This window comes from Cupressus sempervirens, chromosome 4, assembly GCF_028749045.1.
Source record: "Cupressus sempervirens isolate cs-2001-9-10 chromosome 4, ASM2874904v1, whole genome shotgun sequence".
NCBI lineage: Eukaryota > Viridiplantae > Streptophyta > Pinopsida > Cupressales > Cupressaceae > Cupressus > Cupressus sempervirens.
This window is the reverse complement of record NC_143121.1, coordinates 8,070,437-8,092,235: the sequence shown is the minus strand read 5'-3', so window position 1 is coordinate 8,092,235 and position 21,799 is coordinate 8,070,437. Positions and strand designations below refer to the sequence as shown.

Below are 21,799 nucleotides of genomic sequence, written 5' to 3'. Positions count from 1 at the left end.
AAAGTCTCACAAGCCTTTTCTTTTAATTGTAAAATAGAAAAAGGACTTTATGTGTGCACTTTAAGTGGGTTAGAAGAATGGGGTGTTTTATTTAATTAAAAGGGGACATGTTCTTTTAATCAAATAATGAACTTAGGATAGCATGGTCAAACTATAGGTTATAATCAAATAATTTGATTATTAGCAATTTGGTCTAGGTAAATGATTAAATTAATTCACCCAAAATGCTGAGAAGGGGGCTAATAGTCTAGATGACCATTTTTAGGTGATTATTGAGGTAGTATGTGATTTCATGATGAAACAAATTTTTGTTAGATTTGGGGTTTCTCAAAAGATAGTTACAAACAATGCAACCTACCTTTCATCTAAAGAGATCTCCCTTTTCTACTATGAACATTGCATATCACTAGCTCATTCTTCAAAGTATTTCACACAAGGGAATGGATAGGTAGAGTCCAGTAATAAGAACTTGATAGCTATAACCAAAAAATTAGTGTCTAATAATCCCCGAGACTGGCATAAGAAACTTTATGAAGCAATATGGGCTGATAGGATTACCCCAAAAAGAGCTATTGGTATGGCTCTATTTGAATTGGTGCATGGGAATGGAGCTCAAGTATCATTGCCTCTAGAGTTGTCTACTACAAAATTGCAATATGTTGTTGAGGTTCAGTTCTTCAAGGATTCACTAGAGAAAAAAATATTTTACTTACACAAGCTTGAAGAGGAAAGGAACAAGCTGGTTGATTATATTACTAAGCATTAGATGAGGGTAAAGAAAATCTTTGACATGAAAGCCAGACCATGTGGTTTCTTGAAAAATGATGAAGTGCTTCTCTAGGATTAAAGGGGAGAACCAAAGGTTGCACATTGCAAATTTGAATCTCTCTGGAAGGGTCCATATATCATTTTAGAAGTTGTTGGCTCAAACACCTTTCATCTGAAGTACCCAGATGGAACAATTTTTCCCTTTACTTATAATGGGTAGGACTTGAAGTTAATCAAGTTTTGAGTTTTGAAGTCCCCTATCATGTACATAGCCTTTGTTTTATTTTTTGTTTCCCTTTCCTGTCATTTTCCTTTGTGTTAGTTTAGGTTTGTACATGCTTCTATTTTTATGAGTTCTCTATGTACTCTATGTACATAGTACCCAGTCAAAGCCCCTATTAGTAGTATTCTAATTTGCTACTTTTGAAAGGTCTTTCCTTCAATTTTTTCCTATCCACTTGTTGATGTCTTTCCCTTGTCACTTCATGTATTCAACATTTCCCAAAGTGATTATTTGAAGTCCCTTTTGCCCCCAGTCAATATCTCTTCCCTCAAACCACTTGGAACCGCTTTGAACCTTGATTCAAATTAGTTTAAAGTAGTTCAAAGTAGTTCAACCAAAGGTCTTGTACTAATAGTTTTTCTAGCAAGTGATATGCGTCAACTTGGCAGAGTTTCTTTTGAATTGCTTTGAACCACTTCAAACCTCAGTTTGAAGTAGTTCAAAGTTGTTCAATGGCTACGGTGTCTTGGAAATATTAAATTCTAGTGTAGGACGTGTTGTCTTCCCACAAGGCAATTGATGGTCATGCCAAAGAACAATGAATAAAAGGACATTTCTATTCCCAATGTGAAAAGTCATCATTATGGGGAAAGTGGGAAATCTTCAGTTGGAAAAGGAATTGGATGTCACATTAAAATTAATCATTACCAATACATCTAAAAAGGAAATCATTAAATGGAAAGTTTATGCAACAAGAATTTTGAACATGTGAATGTTAACAAAGAGTGATATGTCATTAATGCTTTATAATGAGCCTGTACGTCCACATGTAAGTACTTTCCCTTTAAAACTTGTTTGGCTTTCTTTTTCTATTTTTCATTCGAAGAACTGAAAGTATGGAGAAGAAGCTGTTAAGGGAGACAAAGAAAATCATTGATTTTTTAGTAGAATACAGTTGAGAACTGCACAATTCTTGTTTCATTCTACAAATCTCTATATTTTCTAGCATTATCTGTTCAAAGCCTTGTTGTTTGATTAAGAATGCTATCTGTATTAAATTTTTTCGGTTATGTCTCAAGTTTAGAATGTAGAAAGCCAGTCATTTGTGATATGAATTTGGAGGCAATTATGCTGGAGAATTTATAGGAAAATTTTCTTGAATATGATAATGAGGTGAATGTGTGTATGGAAGTCCTAACCAGTGGGTTAATTGAGGTTGATGCTTTTCCCCTAGCCTTTATGAGTCCTGAAATTCTTCATGTTTGTATTGATCACTATGATGTTAAAAGCAAGAGTATTGTAACTAAAAATGACAACACGATACTCTCAATTTCAAGAGATACTATTGCCTTTGTACTACATTTGCTAGAGGATACCTTTGTTGCATTTTCCCGTGTTCAAGCCTAGGCAAAATATCAAGAAACCCCAAACTAATTTTTCAGTACCCTAGCTAGGAAATGGAGCGAGACCATGTACGACAGAGGTTCTAGGCTACCCAAGATCATCACAAAAGATCACCTTAAACCTCATATCCACGACCTTGTGGTGTTATTACACAGAGTCAAAGGTTCATCTGATGTGTTTCTTTTTGAAGAATGGATGTATAGGTACATAGAAATCATCTTGAATGATGAACAATGGATGGATTGGGTAGAGATTATTGCCAGTTCACTAAGGGCTCAACTCAAACATGTGAAAGAATCTTGGGAGGATTTTTATATGGCTTCCTATTTAGCTTACTACATTGCCTATACTTTTGATCTTACCCCTCTCCATCATGGAGTGTGGAGTGAAGAAATAATAGTTTTTTAGTATTGCCTACTACTACAAAAAGATAGAGTCTTGGAAGATTTTAGAATAGTTCATGATGTGTTAATGGAGAATGTTTTTGTGTCCCTAAAGAATATGTCGATGCCTACGTTATCTCCTGAAGCCCAAAGGTAAGTTATCCAATATGGAAGCCACTTCATATAGTTTTCTAGGTTCATGTACTTGAGGATAGGAGGATTCAAAGAAGAGCCTACAAATTTTCCATGGTATGCTTTGGACTATTTTATTCTGGCCAAAATATGTAGGCAACTTTTCTCTATTATAAAGTATAATTTACCACAACAGGATTTAGAAACAACTTTTCCTATCAAGCTAGGTTCATTGGTTTATAGTAGCGTGACCAATGCTTCTGTCATTTGAAGTAATTTTCTTGCATTCAATTTCAGCTCTTACCATAGTAGAAGGAATTTTGACAGTAAAGGGTATGTAGTCCAGATTCTAGGTGTTGAAGTTCACCCACTAGCAACTCCATAGTTGGAAGATCTATGGCAAGATTGTAGGGATGAAGTAGAAGTTCCAAGAAAAGATCATTCAAGGCTAACTTTGTAGCAAATTAATTCTTTTAGGTTGAAGTTCAAAATAGAGGGAATGATTAAGGATGGCTTGGATACAATTGAACTTGGCTGGGAAGAATCTAGTGAATTGAAGTCTCTCGCACTTGACTGGAATAAGGATGAAGAAGATGATATCAGTCACCTTCACAAATGACTGGTTGAAGAAAATGAGCAAAAGAATTATCAATGAACCCTCTTCAGGGTTGGTTTCTTTTTCTGAACCATTTCCATCTAACGTCTAACTTTCTCATATTGTAGGTAGTATATTGGCTTAGGATAAACAGAAGAAGATGCCCCTTCATTTGAAAACTATGGCTCCAAGGACTAGATCTCATTCTAAGTCTAAATCTCTAAAGAAACATAAATTTTGGAAGGAGAGAATGTCAACTCAGGGGCAAGATTCGATTGATGGCCTCAATCTCTCAGAAGGTGCAAATGGCGATGTTTTGCTCATTTAGGCTCATAAGGTAGATCAGCCTAGATTCCTAACTCCTACTAGAGATGCCTAGGTGATGTCCATGAGCCCTACTATTCCTTCATTTCTATCTAACACAATTTACACAAAAAAGGAATTTGCAACTAGTGTCCACAATGGTGAAGGACATCGTCACTAAATTTGCAGCCAGGGGTTCGAAGGTAAAGAAATTGAAGATAGATGCTCACCTTACCAAAGACCCAGTAATAAGAAAAATCACTGCAAAAATAGCTACCTACAAGTAGAAGAAGGAGTCTGAGGATATTGATGATGAAGGTTTCAAATTTACCTCTGTTGAACTAGGGACGATTAATAGGAGCACCAATAATCTCTTCTTTAAATTCTTTACTAATCATATGTTGACATAATCTGAGAAGGATAGCAAAGAGAAAAAGTAACTAAAAGGCATGGTAATGACAATGGCTACATATATCAATTCCTTAATGAACCTTGGTGCATTGGCAATTGTTCAAGTCCCATAGCCCTTTGATCCTAATTCGGTAGGAAGTCAACAATTGATGAAGCAGATGCAAAAAGGGAAGCTATTAGCTATTGTCATGAAGGATTGCATGGACATCATCATGAAAGAAGGTAATAAATTTATTTAAGAATTTTCTAATTTTTATTCTAAGGGAGAATCATTGTTGGGAAAGATCCAAACTTTTCAAGTGGCTAAGGTCGATGTCAAGTAGTTGTTTTCAAGTGGCTAAAGTTGAGATGTTTGGGGTCCTCAAGTTTTTGAATGAGAACCCAATGGAAAACGTGGATCCTTGCATGTTGTTCATTATGAAGAACAACATGGGTTGGAAGGAGTTAGTTTATAAGGAGAAAATTAAAGAAGTGCAGGGCATAGAAAATAAAATTATTCAAATGCATGACTAACTCCTTAAGGATATGAAGGTAGTTAATCCTACAAGGATCCTATTGTTTGATGATGGGAACATGGATGTTGAGACACTAGCGAAGAGGTTCAATGAAGCTGTGGAACAAATTAGGGATGGTGAATCACCAAGTGCCAATTATTTCACTACATTGGAAAGTATTGAATCGATGTTGTGTCTCAACAGGAACCTAATGCCATGTCAAAGTTTAAAGATAAAGGAATTCAAATGGAAAAAAGACATGTGTAGAGGCTAATTGCTAAGCCTGAAGAATCCACACTCCCATGTGATGTAGGGCTTTATGAATACTTTTTGAAGCTAGAAGCTGGTACATTAGACCATCAGTGAGAAGAAGAAAACTAGTGATGATGCTTGAATTGAACTGTTGCATTCAGTTACTTTTTGGTGCTAATTTTTAAACTGCTTTCTTGTTTTGTAACTATTTCTTGTTTTAACCAAAATGGTTGGGTTTTGATGGAGGCCTTCCAAATTTGTATGGAAAAAATATAAATTTTGGGGCATTGAACATGTTTAAGGTTAGCAATAGATAGTTAGAAGGTAGATAGTAAAGAACTCTGATAAAGTAGGTACTTTTTAAAATAGTAATTAAAGGATAGTATATGGATATTTTTCTTTCAAATGATTGTGTGCATGGATAAGTTTAATATACATATATAAATCATCTCAAATTCTACTTTGAAACTTGGTGTTTGAAGTGTTCAAATCTTTGTTACTTTGTGGACTTTGGTTTAACAATTCAAGATATTGGTTGCCATTCTTTCTATAAGTTCATTCTAGTTATTGTGCTTGGATGATTGATATTAGATTTTGATGTTATTCATTCTTTTAAAGTAGAATATATATATATATATATATATATATATACAGTGGATGTTACTTTGAGATTTTTGAGTTGATTCTTTACCTCACTACCTAGGAGTAGTTGAGAGATCCTTAGGTGCTTTCAGGTAAAAGTACAAAGATAATTTGAATTCATTGCAAATCTAATAAGGGAGTTGTACCTTTAAAAAATTTAGATAGAAAACCAAATAACATGAGATTTTCTCAACTATTGTGAGCATTTTGTGCTTTTCACACCTTGGGTATAGAGTAAATTTGTTAAATTAGATGAAAGAACAATCTATTCAGCAAAAAGTTAATATAATTAGAAACCATAACAAGATACTCATGCACAATAACACCAGATATGTACTAATCCCTTGATCAGAGGGAAAACCCTAATGGGGATGATACCCACAAGATGATGTACTAATATAAATATTCCTTGTTTGAGGATGGAATCTATTAGGATTCTATAACAACATTTAGTACATGTCAGCCCTTGTCAGGAGACTTTGAATCCATGTTAGGAGATTCTAACATTTTTTGGAGTCATTCCAACCTTGTTAGGAGTTGTGGAAGATAGATGTACGCACTGTCCAAATAGCTTCAAGGGCAAGACCAATGAACCCACTATCCAAATGATCTTTATATTATTCCTTGTAGAATAATAGAAATGAATAGTACATCATTCCTCTTTCTCTATCCTATCAACCAAACTACTTCTCTTTCTAATTCTATAACCAGATCACAAATATCACATTGATTAATCCCTTGGATTGCTTACTCGCATTCACAAAACACTGTGCTCCTTGTCACACTTTGTAATCAATATAATGATCACTTCTTCTACCACATTATAAACAAGAAAAATATCTTTCCCTTATACTGTATCTTCAAAATAATTCCTTGATTTGGCCTTGAGGCTTTCCCAATTAATTATAATAAGATAATTAATTAATTCATCATTACAATAGAACTGTCGACTCATAGTATATGCAAATTCTCACATGTATAATACTAAGGCTTGTGCATTTGCTCATTTCATCATAAAAATGTCTTATGTTACTAGCTGACCATGCATCTCTAGATTATATCTTTGTTAGAAGATATAATACACACATCAAAAATCACTTCTTAGGCGCTTTATCTTAGTATTTCTCTCTGTAAATCAGACATACCTGCTGTAAATCTTCAACTTAGACACTATTCATTGAAACTTAACATTAGGACATTGTATAGGACATGTCCATGAATGTGTGTCACTAGACAATCAAAACATTATCCATACACCAAAGATCTGTCTACTTCTCTATTAGTCTTCATAGACTTACTACTATGTTGACATCACTAACAAATACAATCATGAATGCAACATGTTAATCATGCGAACAATCTCCCCAAGTGTTCTAGAAATTCTTAGGATATTCCCCCAATGGAATACCATCAAGATTAATGCTAAGAGTTCTTTGGGTACTTTATCAAGATTAATTTTGTCACCCTCCACAAGTCTTGACTTATTTCTGCTAGATTTAATATTTATGTAGTAGTTAACAAAGCCCTACCTAGTAGTAAATTTTTGAAATTGAAATGAGGGACCAAGAAGCAGGTGATGTAAACTTATACTTCTAGAAATGAAGGAAATATGGCCATGTCGTCACCTATTGCAAAACCCATATGAATGGTGGAGATACAACAAAAGGGAAAGTGGTTGTTGTTAACACAAATTTTCACAATAAAGAATTGGAGTTCTCCTTAAGGATTGTCCAAGATCTTTTCCTATCCTCTATGGGGGATGAGAATTAGAATGACTAGTTGGAAGAGAAACTATTTACAAAAAACATGGAGGGTGTCCCTAGGGCTAGTCCAGAGGAAGGAGAGATACTGGTTGATTCTGAGAAACAAATAGAACACCTTAAGACTTGCCTAGAGGAATGAGACATACTAGTGGAAAATCAGGGCAAGGAGGTGGGACAACTTCTTTCCAAGAAGGAATTTAAATCCCTAATGGGTGAATTTATTTCTCCACTAAGGAATATAGGAGCTTAGAGGGTTGGGAACCTCTCTTCAACCCTACAACTAGTTGTAGAAAACATGACAAGATGGTCACCCAATTCCACCAAGTCGAATGATTGCTCTTCACTAAAGGGTACTCTTATGGTCACATTGCCTATGAAGAGAACTCTCTATTTTCTTCAGCCCATGTGACACCATTTATAGATGATGAGGGTTGGTAAACTTGTGTATTATATTTGGCTAGGGGCTAAATATGGCTACAATGAAGTTGTTGGTGCTTCTAGAGAGATTGTAACTATGTGGAAACCTGATATTTTTTTGTTGTGGTTTTTATTGATGTGGTTAATAATTGTGCCTTTTTCAATTTTTATACTCCTGATACAAAGGCGGAAAGGAGGGACACTACAGGTTTGGGAGGATGCTTCAACCTATATTGAAAATGGTAGGGACACCATAGTAATATGTTTGAGGGTTTTTAATACTCCTCTATAACCCTGTTATAAGTTTGGTGGTCTTGAGGATTTTTTGGAGAGTATGCATGATGTGGTTGGTTTCCCCATATGAAATGGTCTTATTGATATAGAGTTATAGTGAGACCAATTCACTTGGTTCAAAAATAGGTTGGGATACAATCTCATCTAGGTTAGACTTGATACAGTGCTCCTTTCAGTTGATTGGGAAATTCTACCTTACACCCCTACTCGCTGGTTCCCTAGAACTATCTTAGATCACTTGATAATCCTATTTAATTGTGCAGCAAGCATCCTAGAAAAAAGAAATTTTTTAGGTATGATATAATGTGGAACTATCATCATCAATTTGGAGACTATATTGAGAGGTGGTGGAATATTAGGGTCCAACGTATGATGTTTTACATAGGTAAGATGCTTTAAAAAATCATAAGGGAGGTTGTGGCTTGGACCAAGTCCTTTTTTATAGATGTCTTCAAAAAAAAGAAGGAAATAAAAGGAAAACTTGGGGATTTTTAGGAGAGGTTATTCAAGCGAGACCTTTTAATTACCACACATGAGAAGAAGAAGATTTGGAGGAGGAAATGGAAACAAGTTCTTGAAAGAGAAAAAGTATTTTGGAAATAAAAATCTAAGATTGGCCTCAAAACAGAAGAAAAAGGAATACCATTAGAAAACTAGTTGATAATAATAATACTAAGAAAAAAAATGAGGAGGAGATTGGGAGATGGACTAGTATATAATTTGAGGAAATTTATAATCCTTCCTAGCTACAAGTTGACCCTATAATGAAGAATAACTTGTTGGAGATCATAAACCCAATGGTAGATGAGAGGGAAAATCAACATTTGATAAGAAAAGTGTCCAAAGAAAAGGATAGAGAGATGATTTTTTCTATGGGAACTTTCAAGGAGCTCTGCCCAAATGGGTTCCCCCCAGCCCTCTTTTAAGATTTCTAGGAGATAATTAAATACAATCTTGTTCATGTGACTATGGACTTCATTAGAATGGGTAGAATCCTAGAAGAGTTGAATCAAACCTTTATTGTTTTGGTGCCTAGGGTTGTTGATCCTAATACCCTAGAAGAATTTAGACCTATAACTTTGTGTAATACCATCTATAAGATTCTATCTAAAGTTGTGGTGAATCACATGCAGCCTATTCTTAAGAAAGATATTAGCCTCATTATAAATGTCTTTGTCCCTAGATGTCAAATTCAAGATGTGGTTATAGTGTATCAAGAGGTTTTAGATTTTATGGAAAGGAGTGAGAACCCAAGTATGGAAATGAAACTTGATATTTCAAAGGCCTACAATAAAGTGAGGAGATAATTTCTCTTCAAAATTCTAAGAAAATTCAATTTTGGAGAGATATTTATTTTATTAGTAAAGGAAATGATTAATACTATCCAATTCTCAGTCCTTAACAATGGTTCTCCAAGGAAATTCTTCTTGGCTAGGAGGGTACTCCATTAGGGAGACCCTCTATTTCCTTATCTCATCATTATGGTGGCTAGAATCTTAGGAAGAAATCTATTGGCTATGGTTTCTCATAGAGAGATAGTGGGGGTCAAACTAGCCATGAGTTTCCTACCTGAAGTTATGCAAAAAAGATTGGATTACACCTTTCTATATGGCCTATTTTAATTAGGGTCTATTTGGTTCATGGAAGATGATAGGAGTTGGCTTTTTCAAAATTTGGATTTGAAAACATTTGCATTTCTTTCAAAATTGGCAAAGTGGAATTAAAATACCAAACTTATAATTTTGTCTTAAAACTAGGTTTTTAGACTTCCTACTAGCAAGTAGGAATTGAAAATTGAAACCTAGTTATTCCTTTTGAGGAGTGCAAAAAAAATATATTGGTGTACTTTTGGGATTCTAGCTACAACTCCAAGCTGACACGTAAAAATATGTCTTCCCACTCATCTTTTGACTACAATAAACAGTTTAAGTAAAATCCCAAAAATAGCAATGAAGATTTGCATAACCTTGACTTGGCTAAATTAATAATTGAGAGATCTTGATTTCTACAATTTCATGAACCAAACTGACCCTTAGAGAAGATAAGGCTGGAAGAAAGTTTTAAACAAGTACATGCTCAAGCCTTAGGAAAACATATTAATTATCAGAAAAGTAAGCTTTGTTTCTTCAATAGAGTATTGGCTCTGCAACAAACAAATACTAGACACATTAACTGCCACATTGTAAGTCTACCTAGCACATATTTAGGACTACCCCTTATGGTCAAGGAAGTCGCCTCTCAATTATGGAACATAGTTTTGGAAAGAATGTAGTGGAAGTTGGCCAATTGGAAAGGTAAGGTTCTCAATAATGCTAAGAAATTACAACTCATTACTTCCTCTTCCCATGGAATCCATGTCTACTTTCTATCTTTATTCAAAATATCTAGCATATTTAGGGACACCATAGAAAATATTCAAAGAAACTTTCTATGGTTGGGAATGGTGGAGAAGATGAAATTAAGTCATTTTAGCTGGGAGAATTTTTTTATGCCCAAGTCTTAGGGAGGTTTAAATCTGAAGAGAATAGGAGATCTAAACAAGGCCCACATGATGAAGACTGGTTGGAGACTAGCCTAGGATTTAGCTGATTAGTGCCATATTATGATAGCTAAGTACCTTGAAGTGGGTCCTTTTGATCATGCCCTTTATAATGAATTTCTTCTGGTTTGATCAAGGATATGGACTAATATTTTGAATATTAGGAGACACATAGGGAGTGAATCAGGAGTAACATTGGTGATTGGAAGTTGGTCATAGTTTAGGAAGGTAGATGGATTCATGATTCCTCTCTGATATTCATGAAGTTGGCCGGACTAGAGGAGAATAGGGTGAAGGAATTCGATATTAAGATCCACCTATATTGAATATAAGGAGTGGATGGATTTTAATATAGGTAATTTAAATATTACAGAAAAGGTTGTATATGTGGAGTTAGGATCCCTCTTGAAAGAAACCCATATTCCCTTCTTCCCCAATAGGGATATACTAATATGCGATAAAAGATAAAGTTGGAAATTCAGTGTCAAATTAGTGCACAATAGTATAGTCAGTGAGATTGGGGCCTTGGAGTGGAGGATTGTTTGGCAGTCTCACTTTCTCCAAAGATTAATTTCTTCTAGTGGTCTATTATGCATAATAGAATCCTCAAAATTGATAACCTTAAAACATGTGGCTTACAAATTGGGAATCAATGTGTATTACTAAGTAGGGATAAAGATATTATTTCCAACCTCCTAATTTGTTTCTCTTATTTAACTCAGCTCTAGTAGAAACTATTTAGTTAGCTGGGGATCTCTCGGGTTCTAAAAATATATTTTCATAAATTTATCCTAGGTTGGAGATGTCCCTCCCCTCATCCCTTTATCAAATTGGTATGGAAATATACCCCCCTATGTTCTATATAATATATGGAAAGAGAGTAAAAATTGCATATTCAGAGAGAAATATTCACCTCCTAAGATGGTATCCTAAATTTCAATGGGCCTAATTCAGGAATGTGCTTTGATCTTGAAATGGAAACCACCTTCTCCCTACCCCACCCACCCTCTCCCCATTACTATATAGGTGTTGTGAAACAAATGGGATATCTCAAATTTAGTGGAGAATGTAGATAGTTCAAGGGCATAATAAAGGTTGGGAACCAAATAGAAGTCACCCACCCCCCTCACCCCAAATAAATGGTGGCAACAAAATTTTGATGATTCAATAAGGAGTGAAGGGGTTGTTATTAGCAGAGTTACTGGGGATCATTAGGGATTTTTCATAAAGGGATACTCACTCAAACATAGGAAAGTCTCAAGCCAGTAGGCAAAAATGATGGATGAACTTTGGGGTTTGGAGATAGCTTGTAGTACTAGAATTTAAAGTTTAAGAATTGAGGGTTAATCGGTATTTGTTATTAAAAAAATTAAAGGTGTGAATTGGATAATTTTTCATGTCATGAGCATCATAAGAGATGTAAAAAAAAAAAATTAAATAGATTTAATGAATTTAAAATATAGCATGTGTATACAAAAGGATATTAGGTGATGAACAGCTTGGCAGGGTACATAGACAAGGTCATTAATCACAAAGTTTGGGAAAGGGAATATGATCTGCAAGCAATGATTAGATCATTTCTTAAGAAAGAAATCTTTTTTAATTAATGATATATATATATATATATATAAGACATATGGATTCCCTTGGCATTATTGTAATATACTTGATGATGGATTTAGTGATAACAAGTATAAAAATTGAGCCACCTTCTTATTTAATGGAATGCTAGTATTTAGCATAATGATGCTAATCTTGGCAAAGGATTTGGAAAAGGTAAGTTTAATTGGGGCAAAATTTTAATTAAATTCATTAATCATGACTCTTTATAGGAAGAAAAGGTCCATTACCCAAAATAAGATTTGGGATGATGTTTTAAAATCCTAGAGGATAGGACTTGCCAAATATCAATGGCTTCTTCTATGGGAATATTATGAAAGGGTGATGATCTAGTATTAAAGGAATACAATTCATTCTAACTTAATATATAATAAACCCAAGTGCTTTCAAAATATTATAGGCCTTCATTTTCAAAAGTTGAGTTGTCAGGTGAGAAAAATCTTGGCTCTAGTTTCTTTATGCATATTGTTCAAGTTTGTGGGTGGTATGGCTTTGGACATGAAAGAGGGGGTGAATTATTTGGATGTCAATCTTGGCAAAGAAGAAACTATGGAGAATGCCAATGCTTGGATTGAGCCACCAAAAATTGAGGAGGTCATAAGGAAAGATAATGCAACATGGACATATTTGAAGGAAGGTGCGCTAATTATGTTTATAGAAATATTTGAAACGAATGATGAGAAGGTGACCTAGTAGTTCATTGATTCATAGAAGGACCAATGGATTAGTATTAATGGAGTCTAGCTTGAGGTAATATGTAGCTAATCACTAATTCTACTAGCCTATTTATGGAGCCAAAAAGCTAGAGGAAGAAATTGAGGTTGTAGATGAGATGAGTCTATGAAAATTCTTGTGACCCGATGAAGCTCCTACTCATTTTTGCAGGGGATTTACTCAATAAAAGTTATCTGAACCATGGGACACGTTCTGATATGTTATCATGAGATACATAACCATGGAAGATAGATTCAAGGTGTATTACTATTATCATTTCCCCATCCTTAACCACTTTAGGAATAGGGAATGCATCTCCTTTCCTTACTCGTAATTACATTCTATGGAATATTGTGTGTGGAATGCTCATAAGAAGGGAGAGGAGAGTAAAAACTATATCGTCTACCACCAATCCTTTATATTTTGCATGTACTAATTTTATCAAGGCCTCTATCTTCAAATTATGAGCTCGATCTATTTCTTCCTCAAATCACTAAGCTTTCTTAAATGTTGTCCCCCTTTACCAGAACCTAGGTTGATAGGGAGCCTTCTACTACTTATAGACAGATCAAAATGAAAAAGAGAAACAACTAGAAAGGGCACTAATAGATCGATCAAAATATTGGGAGAAAAGAAACTCGTGGGTGACCTTGGTAAAGAAAAACATGATAATTCTGAGTCCACTAATAATTCAAGAAAGAAAAATTTCCCTAGACCTCAAAGGAAATCCACTAAGAGGAATAATGGTGAATACGAGGAGGATGAGATAGGTAGTGAAGGGAGGGATGAGGAAGTCATGGGGGAGGAAAATGATCGCCTTATGACCTCCTGGGTGTTTGATGCTTTTAAAGTTTAGGCCCACACTCAAGATTCTAGGAATGAAGGGGTTATGGTTGAGCAAGGAATGATTACATCACCAATTAGAATTGTTAATTTGGGCAGCTAGACTCAAAGGGATTTCCTATGGGAGGCAATGAACATAAATATGGAATTATAGGGGGAAGTGACATTGAGAAGTAGGGAAGCACTACTAGGAAAATTGATAAATCTTAGGGTAACTCAAACATTGCTAAGCTAGAGGAGTCCATCACTAGCCTTATCAAGAAGAATGAGGACCTAGAGGATATATTTGACAAGGTTGCTAACCATTTTATGTGGGTGATCCACTTGGCGATGACTACCCAAGAAATTAGGGACAGGAGAGTTAGCTCCTTCCTTTATGCTTTCCTTTTTCTTTTTTCTTTTTTGCTATGATAGCTAGTTTCTCTTTAGCCCTAGGGGCTTTTTATGTTGATATTTACTAGACTTTTTTAATGACGAATGAGATTTAATGATGACCAAGATATATTGGGCCACTTATATGTATAATGATGACAATTTTGTACTTATTAGATATAGTAAGTATAAAAACATTTTAGTATGGGGTTTTTAATATTAAGGAATGAGATTAGTTAATCATATGGTAATGAATTTTGGTTAATTTTCAGCATTGCTTTTTTTCTTTTCTAGGTTAGCCCCTATTTTGGCTTCTTTTTAATATCAAAATCTAGGCTTCAGTATTTAATTTTTTGTTGATTAAGTGATCAAAACATGGTTCATGGTGATTAAGAGGAGGCTACGAGAAGTGAAAATTAGAAAATTTCAAATTCTAATATTTTGGTATCTTATATATTCCAAAAATTCATAGTTTTTGACATCTTTAGGGCATTTATGAGCCCTGAAAGCTCCAAGTAGTCTTGTCTCAAATGTGCAGATAGAAAATTCAATTAACTTTTTAATAGTGTTGATTACATGCATTTTTTTAGCTTTGCATAGAAACTTAATATGTCTACAAGTAGACATAAATATTAAAATAGTTTTTATTTTTATTTTTTATATAATTTTTTTTGTAATAAACATTATATGGATTGTTCATTTATTTTTGAAGGAATATTACTGACCCTTCACATCCATCATACTTTGTATAAACTTGAATTATAAATGAAATGAATTACTTTTGGCTTACATAATTGTTTTTGCAGAAATTGTTCTATTTGCATTATAATTACCAATATTGCAAGTATCACATGAGGTATTGTAATCTGGAATCATAATTTGGATCAGTAGTATTAGAGAAATTTTTCTTCTTTATGTACCATTTCACCCATTCACATTATCAAAAGTTGGGATGGAACACAAAGGATCTCTTAGATTACCTTCCTTTAAGATGCAAATGATCAAAAGTGGTACAATAGCATCCACAAGGGGTGGAAGAACCCTTCAAACCAATGAATAATGGAGCAATTCTCAGAGATTCTTAAAAAATGAGAATCAAAGAATCCAACATTTGGCAAAGAAACCCCATTTATAGTGCAAGAAAAATTTGATATTCTAACCTTTCAAGAAAAAAATGATGTAGTTGTTGATGATTGGTTGTCCAAATTAGAGAAGTAGTTTTGCAAGTAAATAATTTCTCATAGATTGAGAATATCACATTGACCTCCTAAAAGTTGAGAGTCATGTGGAATTGGTATGGGAAGCTCATAAGACACCTAACTTGAAGATGCCCAAAAAAATTAGATTCTAATATGATATTTAATAATACACCCACAAGGGAAGAATTTGCAGTGCATATAATGTAGGAATACTACCTTGAAGATACTTATGAACATGTGTGTGTGTGTGTGTGTGTGTGTGTGTGTGTACATATATGTATATATATATATATATATATATAGATATATATGCAATTGCAGTTGCTTTGCCAGAATAAGAATCAATCATTTCATGATTATACCAACATATTTCATTCCCTATCAATGAAGCTCAATATCAAAGGCTTAGAGAGGCAATGCTTTTTTAAGTATTGAAGTGGACTTCATAGGTTTAAATTCATACTAAAATGGAATTCTTGAATATTTAAACATTATCTATTGCTTTCAAATATGCATAAAATATTGTGGACACATTCAAAAGGAAAGGGGGGAGACAAGACACTATGAAAAACAAATGGAAAGGTGAAAGTAGTAATTCTATAGGAAAACAATCAACCAAGGAATCATCTTCAAATTTACCTAAAAAATACATCGTGTATGAAGAAAATAGGGGAAGAATAAGGTATGTGGTTTGAAGTCCATAAATATCCCTCTAATAATACCAAAGATTAAAGAATAATAAATAATTTAATATTAAGGACCCATGCTGAAATTATTGAGCTTGAGGTGACAAATTTTGAAAATCATAAGGGGGAAAATTTTTTGAGGTTGGCCCATATGAAATAGTAGCCACTACAAATATTCATCCTTCCTAAAGGTGTACATGTTTTTCTCTCTATTTTTTAATATAAAAAGAAGAAAGCAAGTGTTGACCCGAGGTACAAATAAAGGTTACTAGAAATTGTTAAACAAGTAATTAACCCAACTATAGTCCACATTGCTAAGGATTAGCATGGGACAAGCCCTCATAAAAGCTACACTCTTAACCTAAAAACAGGAACAAAGGACCTGGGTGAGCCCTTTAAAACTAAAAACCACATGATCATAGGAGAAAAAGTAACAAAGAGGGAGAGAAAAAATCATTCTTGGAAGGGTCAAAAACAAATCATAGGCAATGCGTATCCTGTTCTTCTTTCACACTTATAGCTATGGGTCCATAGCCAACAAAATCGCATTTCAGGTCAGCTATCTCAAAAGTATTCAATCCCCCCACAAACTCCCTTCCCACCTCAATGGAAAATGGGTCTTCCTTAATAGAAGTAGAGGGAGGGAAGATCTGGAATTTAAGGCTTGAGGAGACAAACTCCCAAACATCCATAATATCTCTAGTGGCCACCCAGGTGCCATCCCTTTTAGTAAAACTAACCTTCACCACAAAAAACACCAGAATCAACTCCACCTCTATAAGAGTCAATCTCACAACCAAGATTTTAGAGGACTCAACCAAAAAACTCCACATCCACTTTGGAGGGACACTCCAAATTCACAAACAAAGATTAGAAGAAGCAACACTCCCTTTATAGCTTCCAAACCCCTTGAGATCAAGGAAATCCATCTCAATAGTGATAATAAGGAGGAAAAGAAACCCCAAGAAAACCCTCTTCTGAAAGCACTCCACCTTCCTGGCATTGAACAAATGAGGAGTAATATTTAGCATACTATCAAGAACATCCACATAATGAATCATCCCCTCAATAGATGATATCCCCACCTCAATAAGAGTTGTGTGAATACTCTACAACATCATGAACCAATCCTCAAACCAAAACAACCATTGAAGGTGCCTTTGAAAGAAAAGATGAGAGTTCATCTCAATAGAAACAACAACAACCTAGTAGCTAACAAGAAAACTAAAATACATAGTCCACTTAAGAAACTAGGAAATACACATCTTAAAAGAAGCACCTAAGCTCGATAAGGAGGCAAAGTGTACAAACCCATGACTTCCAACCACTAAACCACAAAAGAGCCACCAAATTTGGTAAACCCAGAAGTAGAACACCCGTGGATTAACAAAGAAGGGGAAAAATATAGTCTTCCCAAAAGATAAAATACCTTTAGGGATAGATCACCAATGTTCTAGGGGAACACCAAAAAATCCCAAACAAAAAACTCCAAAGGCATAATGAGGATACCCAAAATTTCCAACAAATAAATAAACATCAAGCCCTTAAATCTGGATAACCCAACAACATAACACTTTTGAATGCAATATGGAGATGCATAAAAAAAATGTTCCAGGCTCACAAATAGAGCATCCATCACTAAGGGAAATGCTAGAGTAATAAGATATTTCCTTATTAATTAAATATTTTTTATTTAATTATTAAGTCACTTATTATCTCTAGTTTACTGAAGATAAACTTTAGGCATATAATAATTAATTCTTTTATTAATTATTATCATGTAATCTAGGTTTTACCCTATTAGGGTTTTGATCTCCTTTTATAAGGATTGATCTCTTTGTAATTTATTAATTCACTTTTGATAATAGAAATCTATTTTTTTTCTCATCAAGAATGTCTCATCTATGGATCTGGGAATTCAACCTTTGTAGCTTTTTGTTTCTCTCTTCTATCACATGTGGTTGCATGTAGCTGATTCTTGGGCACTGTGGGGTTGATCTTTGATCAACTTCAGCATGGCGTCAGAGCTCCAGATCTTCATGCCCTTGTTCTATTTATGATTGGTCTAGCTTTGCTTTTAGATTTGCGCTTTTTCTTTTAGAGGGTTTCATTTAGGGGTTCACTAATTTTTGGGTCACTTTGACCCCAAATGTACATCACTCGTGACCTTAGAGTACCCAAAAGCCACCAATTTCATATAAAATTTGTCCAATTTGGACACAGTTAGAATTTGCAACAAACAAATATTGCTCATAGATTGGGCACATTTTTTGATGGGATGATTTGATATTTTTGGGCACACAAATTAATATTTTCTGGCATGCAAATTCAGATTTTTAGACACTTGAATCAAGATTTTTGACACAAATCAAAATTTATGGTGCGTAAATCGAGAAAATTTAGGTGAAAAACTAACATGCTACCCAAGGTAATTTATGGTACTTGTGGGAATACTTCCTAGTGTATTTTGACATGAATCCAAAGGCAATGATTTTCTTTTCTTTTCCAATTCTTTTTTAACCTACTTAAGGTTTTTTGGTCATAGGTTGCTCATTCAAACTCTACTTTTTGCAAATGAAATATCATCGAAAGTCTAGTTTTGAGCCCATCATGATGGTGTAATTTATTTTGATTTTTTATTTTGTTTGGTTTCTAATTTATGCAGTCAGATTTAGAGGTTCTATTTTGGACTCTAGGATACATATCTTGAGACATTCTATTTTCCAAATTTTGCTCCATGCGTGTCCCATTCATTTTTTCTTTCTTTTTCAGATTATGGTGGATATATTGGTTCATTCAAGACTCACTAGTACATTTGACCCCATTTTTCAACCAATATTGATCAAAATTTGGACCAACCAATTAGTTGAAGTTTTTCTCATCAAAATTTTGACCAACTTATTGGTTGGTCAAAATTTTAACCAATCCTTTGGTCGAAAGATTTCTAAATCATTGGTGCAATTTCTACCAAGAATTGGTAAAAATTTTAACCAATTCTTGTTCAAAAACTACTAGGAATTGCTAGAAATTTTGACCAATGCTTGGTAGGAAACTACTAGGCATTGGTCAAAATTTCAACAACTGCTTGGTAGGAAACTGCCAACCTTTGGTCAAAATTTTGGCTAATGGTTGGTTGAGAACTTCTTGGCATTGGTCAAAATTTTGACCAAAGCTTGGTGGGAAACTACCAAGCATTGTTTGAAATTTTGACCACTGCTTGGTAGGAAACTGCTAACCATTGGTCAAAATTTTGACCAATTGTTGGTCAAAATTTTGTTTGAGGCATTTTATAAAATAGTTCACATTCCTTGCCTATGATTTGAAATTTTGCATGCATCCCACACTCTCTCATCCTGATGATGTAATATAGAGAATAATCTGAAATGACGATGCTAAAAAACACACACAATCAAATCCAAAACAAACTTGCATTACAAATGGATTGTGGAAATTTGATATTGTAAATTTTCCATTCATGTCTACAAGGACAATCACAACTCAAACATATATAAATCTATTATATATATGTTTGAATTGTGATTGTCCTAGTAGACATGCATGCAAAATTAACAATATCATATTTCAACAATCCATTTGTAATGCAAGTTCATTTTGGATTTGATTGTGTGTGTTTTTTAGGATCATCATTTTAAATCACTCTCTGTAATCCATCATCATCCAGATGAGAGAGTGCAAGATGCATGTAAAATGTCAAATCATAGGTAAGGCATGTGAACTATTTTATAGAATGCCTCAAAGAAGCTAAGAATATTGAAATACTTACAAGGGTGTGAGGTAGTTCATATTTGTTGATTGCACAACATGGTCAAAAATTGTGGTCAAATGTACTAGTGATGTTTGCAACATTTTCAATATATCACATCTAATTGTACCAAGGAAAGTGGCATTAATGTAAATTTTAGTGTTCCTAAAGGAAGAAAATATTAGAATCTCAATTCTTGAGAATGATGTTTCAGTATATTTCAATATCTCAGCTTCATCCCTCATTTTTTTTGGGTAAATGACCTTTCAACCATGCACCTTTATGGGAATAAAATATAGTTAAATGAATATTGTTACAAAATCCCAAAAAAAAATTTATTTTCAAGATGAAAAGTCTCATCGTATAGTCCATATCTAGTCTTACTCTTTTCTTTATACCTCTACATAGATTAGTGCTTAGCAATGAGGGTTGTAACCTTTAATGGTAAGTAAAATAAGTTACTTCCAAGTTTCTCATTTAGAAAAGTACTAAACATATGGAATTAAAGATGTGCATAATTGTAAATATTTCTCATCTTTTGAAAAGCAAGCTATGAAGAAGTACAATTACACCATTGTGTTCAATAAAGCTTGTATTCAATCCTCATGGATAGTGTACCACTCCCACTTTTTGGTTGGATTGTATATCTGAACAATACACCAAATTGATCATATTAGTATCTCACTACAGAGAATCAAGTCTCTATCATAAAATTAGGGTGAAATAAGCAGGCACAAAAATTGTAAGGGTATGGGATAGAAGAATGCCTCCCATCTAGAGGTAGGAAAAATGTGCTTGTTCTTTTCATACCAATGTTGTTCAATGACCTTCCCAACATGGGACTACAATAAAATATACCTTCAGTTATTAAAGAAAATTGTTCCATAAACATTTGACTAGAAAGAATATTTACAGATATGAAAGAAAATGTCTCGTCCTTCTCTATTGTAGCATCAACAATAGTCTAAATATCTTCATGAATATTAAAGTGGAAAAATTGCAAAAGTCAATTTCTCATAATATTTGTTATAAGATCACTCAATATCTATAGCTTCTTTAGAGGAAGTACATGTAAAACAATTTTAGAATACAAACAAATAAAGCACGGCGTCATGAGAGCATAGCACACAAATGCAAATCATTAACTACTGCAAGAAAATAAGAAAAATATAGTAGGAAAATTAGCGGTCCACTTTTTCCTCTTACTTTATTAATAATTAGTTCATAAGAGTTGTGTTGCTACATTCCACAATATAAATATATTAGCATAATAAAACTAACTCTGAAGTTAAACAAATGCTCTAGTTACTTACCATTAGTCATACATCAAAGAAACCAAAATGTAAGAGAAAAACTTTCTATTTGTAATCAACAAAACATATATCACCAACAAAAGCCTTGTAGTAGATTTAACACTTTACAAGTTTTGTGAGGGTCTCATAGGTGACATTATACTCTAGTTGATTAATACTCAATACCAAAGTGACAATTTGATTTAGTGGAACCATACTAATGGTAAAGGACAAGAAAGCATACATGAGGTAGAATTAGATCCTCCTTCACATATAGTAAGTTTTATACCAAGGTAGTTTAGATCTCTCTAAACTTAGATGCAAGTTCTTGTTGAATAGCTCGTAGAAATTCAGATATTGTATCTCCTTTTTGAACATACAAATGAGAATGCCAAAGTTGGGAATCAAATAAAACAACTATTCTACAAGAAATATTGTCAAAAATTTATCTATATCTAGCCCTTGAAGTACAGAGGTAACAAGAAGAGGCAGTGGACCTAACAACAAAAACCTAATCACCCATGTTTGTTGCAAATGAATTCAACATAGCTTAATAAAAAAATGGTTTGTAGTACCATGAAATCAAAAAAAAATTGGACATAAAATAACTTTAACCAAGCATAAAAACCATAGAATGAATCAAAAGCTAAATCATGCTTGAACATGCTTTTCTCAACAATAGAAATATCC

At 33.9% G+C, this 21,799-nt stretch overlaps 1 protein-coding gene across 1 annotated transcript in view; it reads left to right on the top strand.

The window, feature by feature from the left end:
- The window catches only part of LOC149559668 (uncharacterized), a 216,412-nt gene that overhangs the window by 145,775 nt on the left and 48,838 nt on the right, over window positions 1–21,799 (top strand). The gene's annotated exons all lie outside the window — the stretch shown is intronic.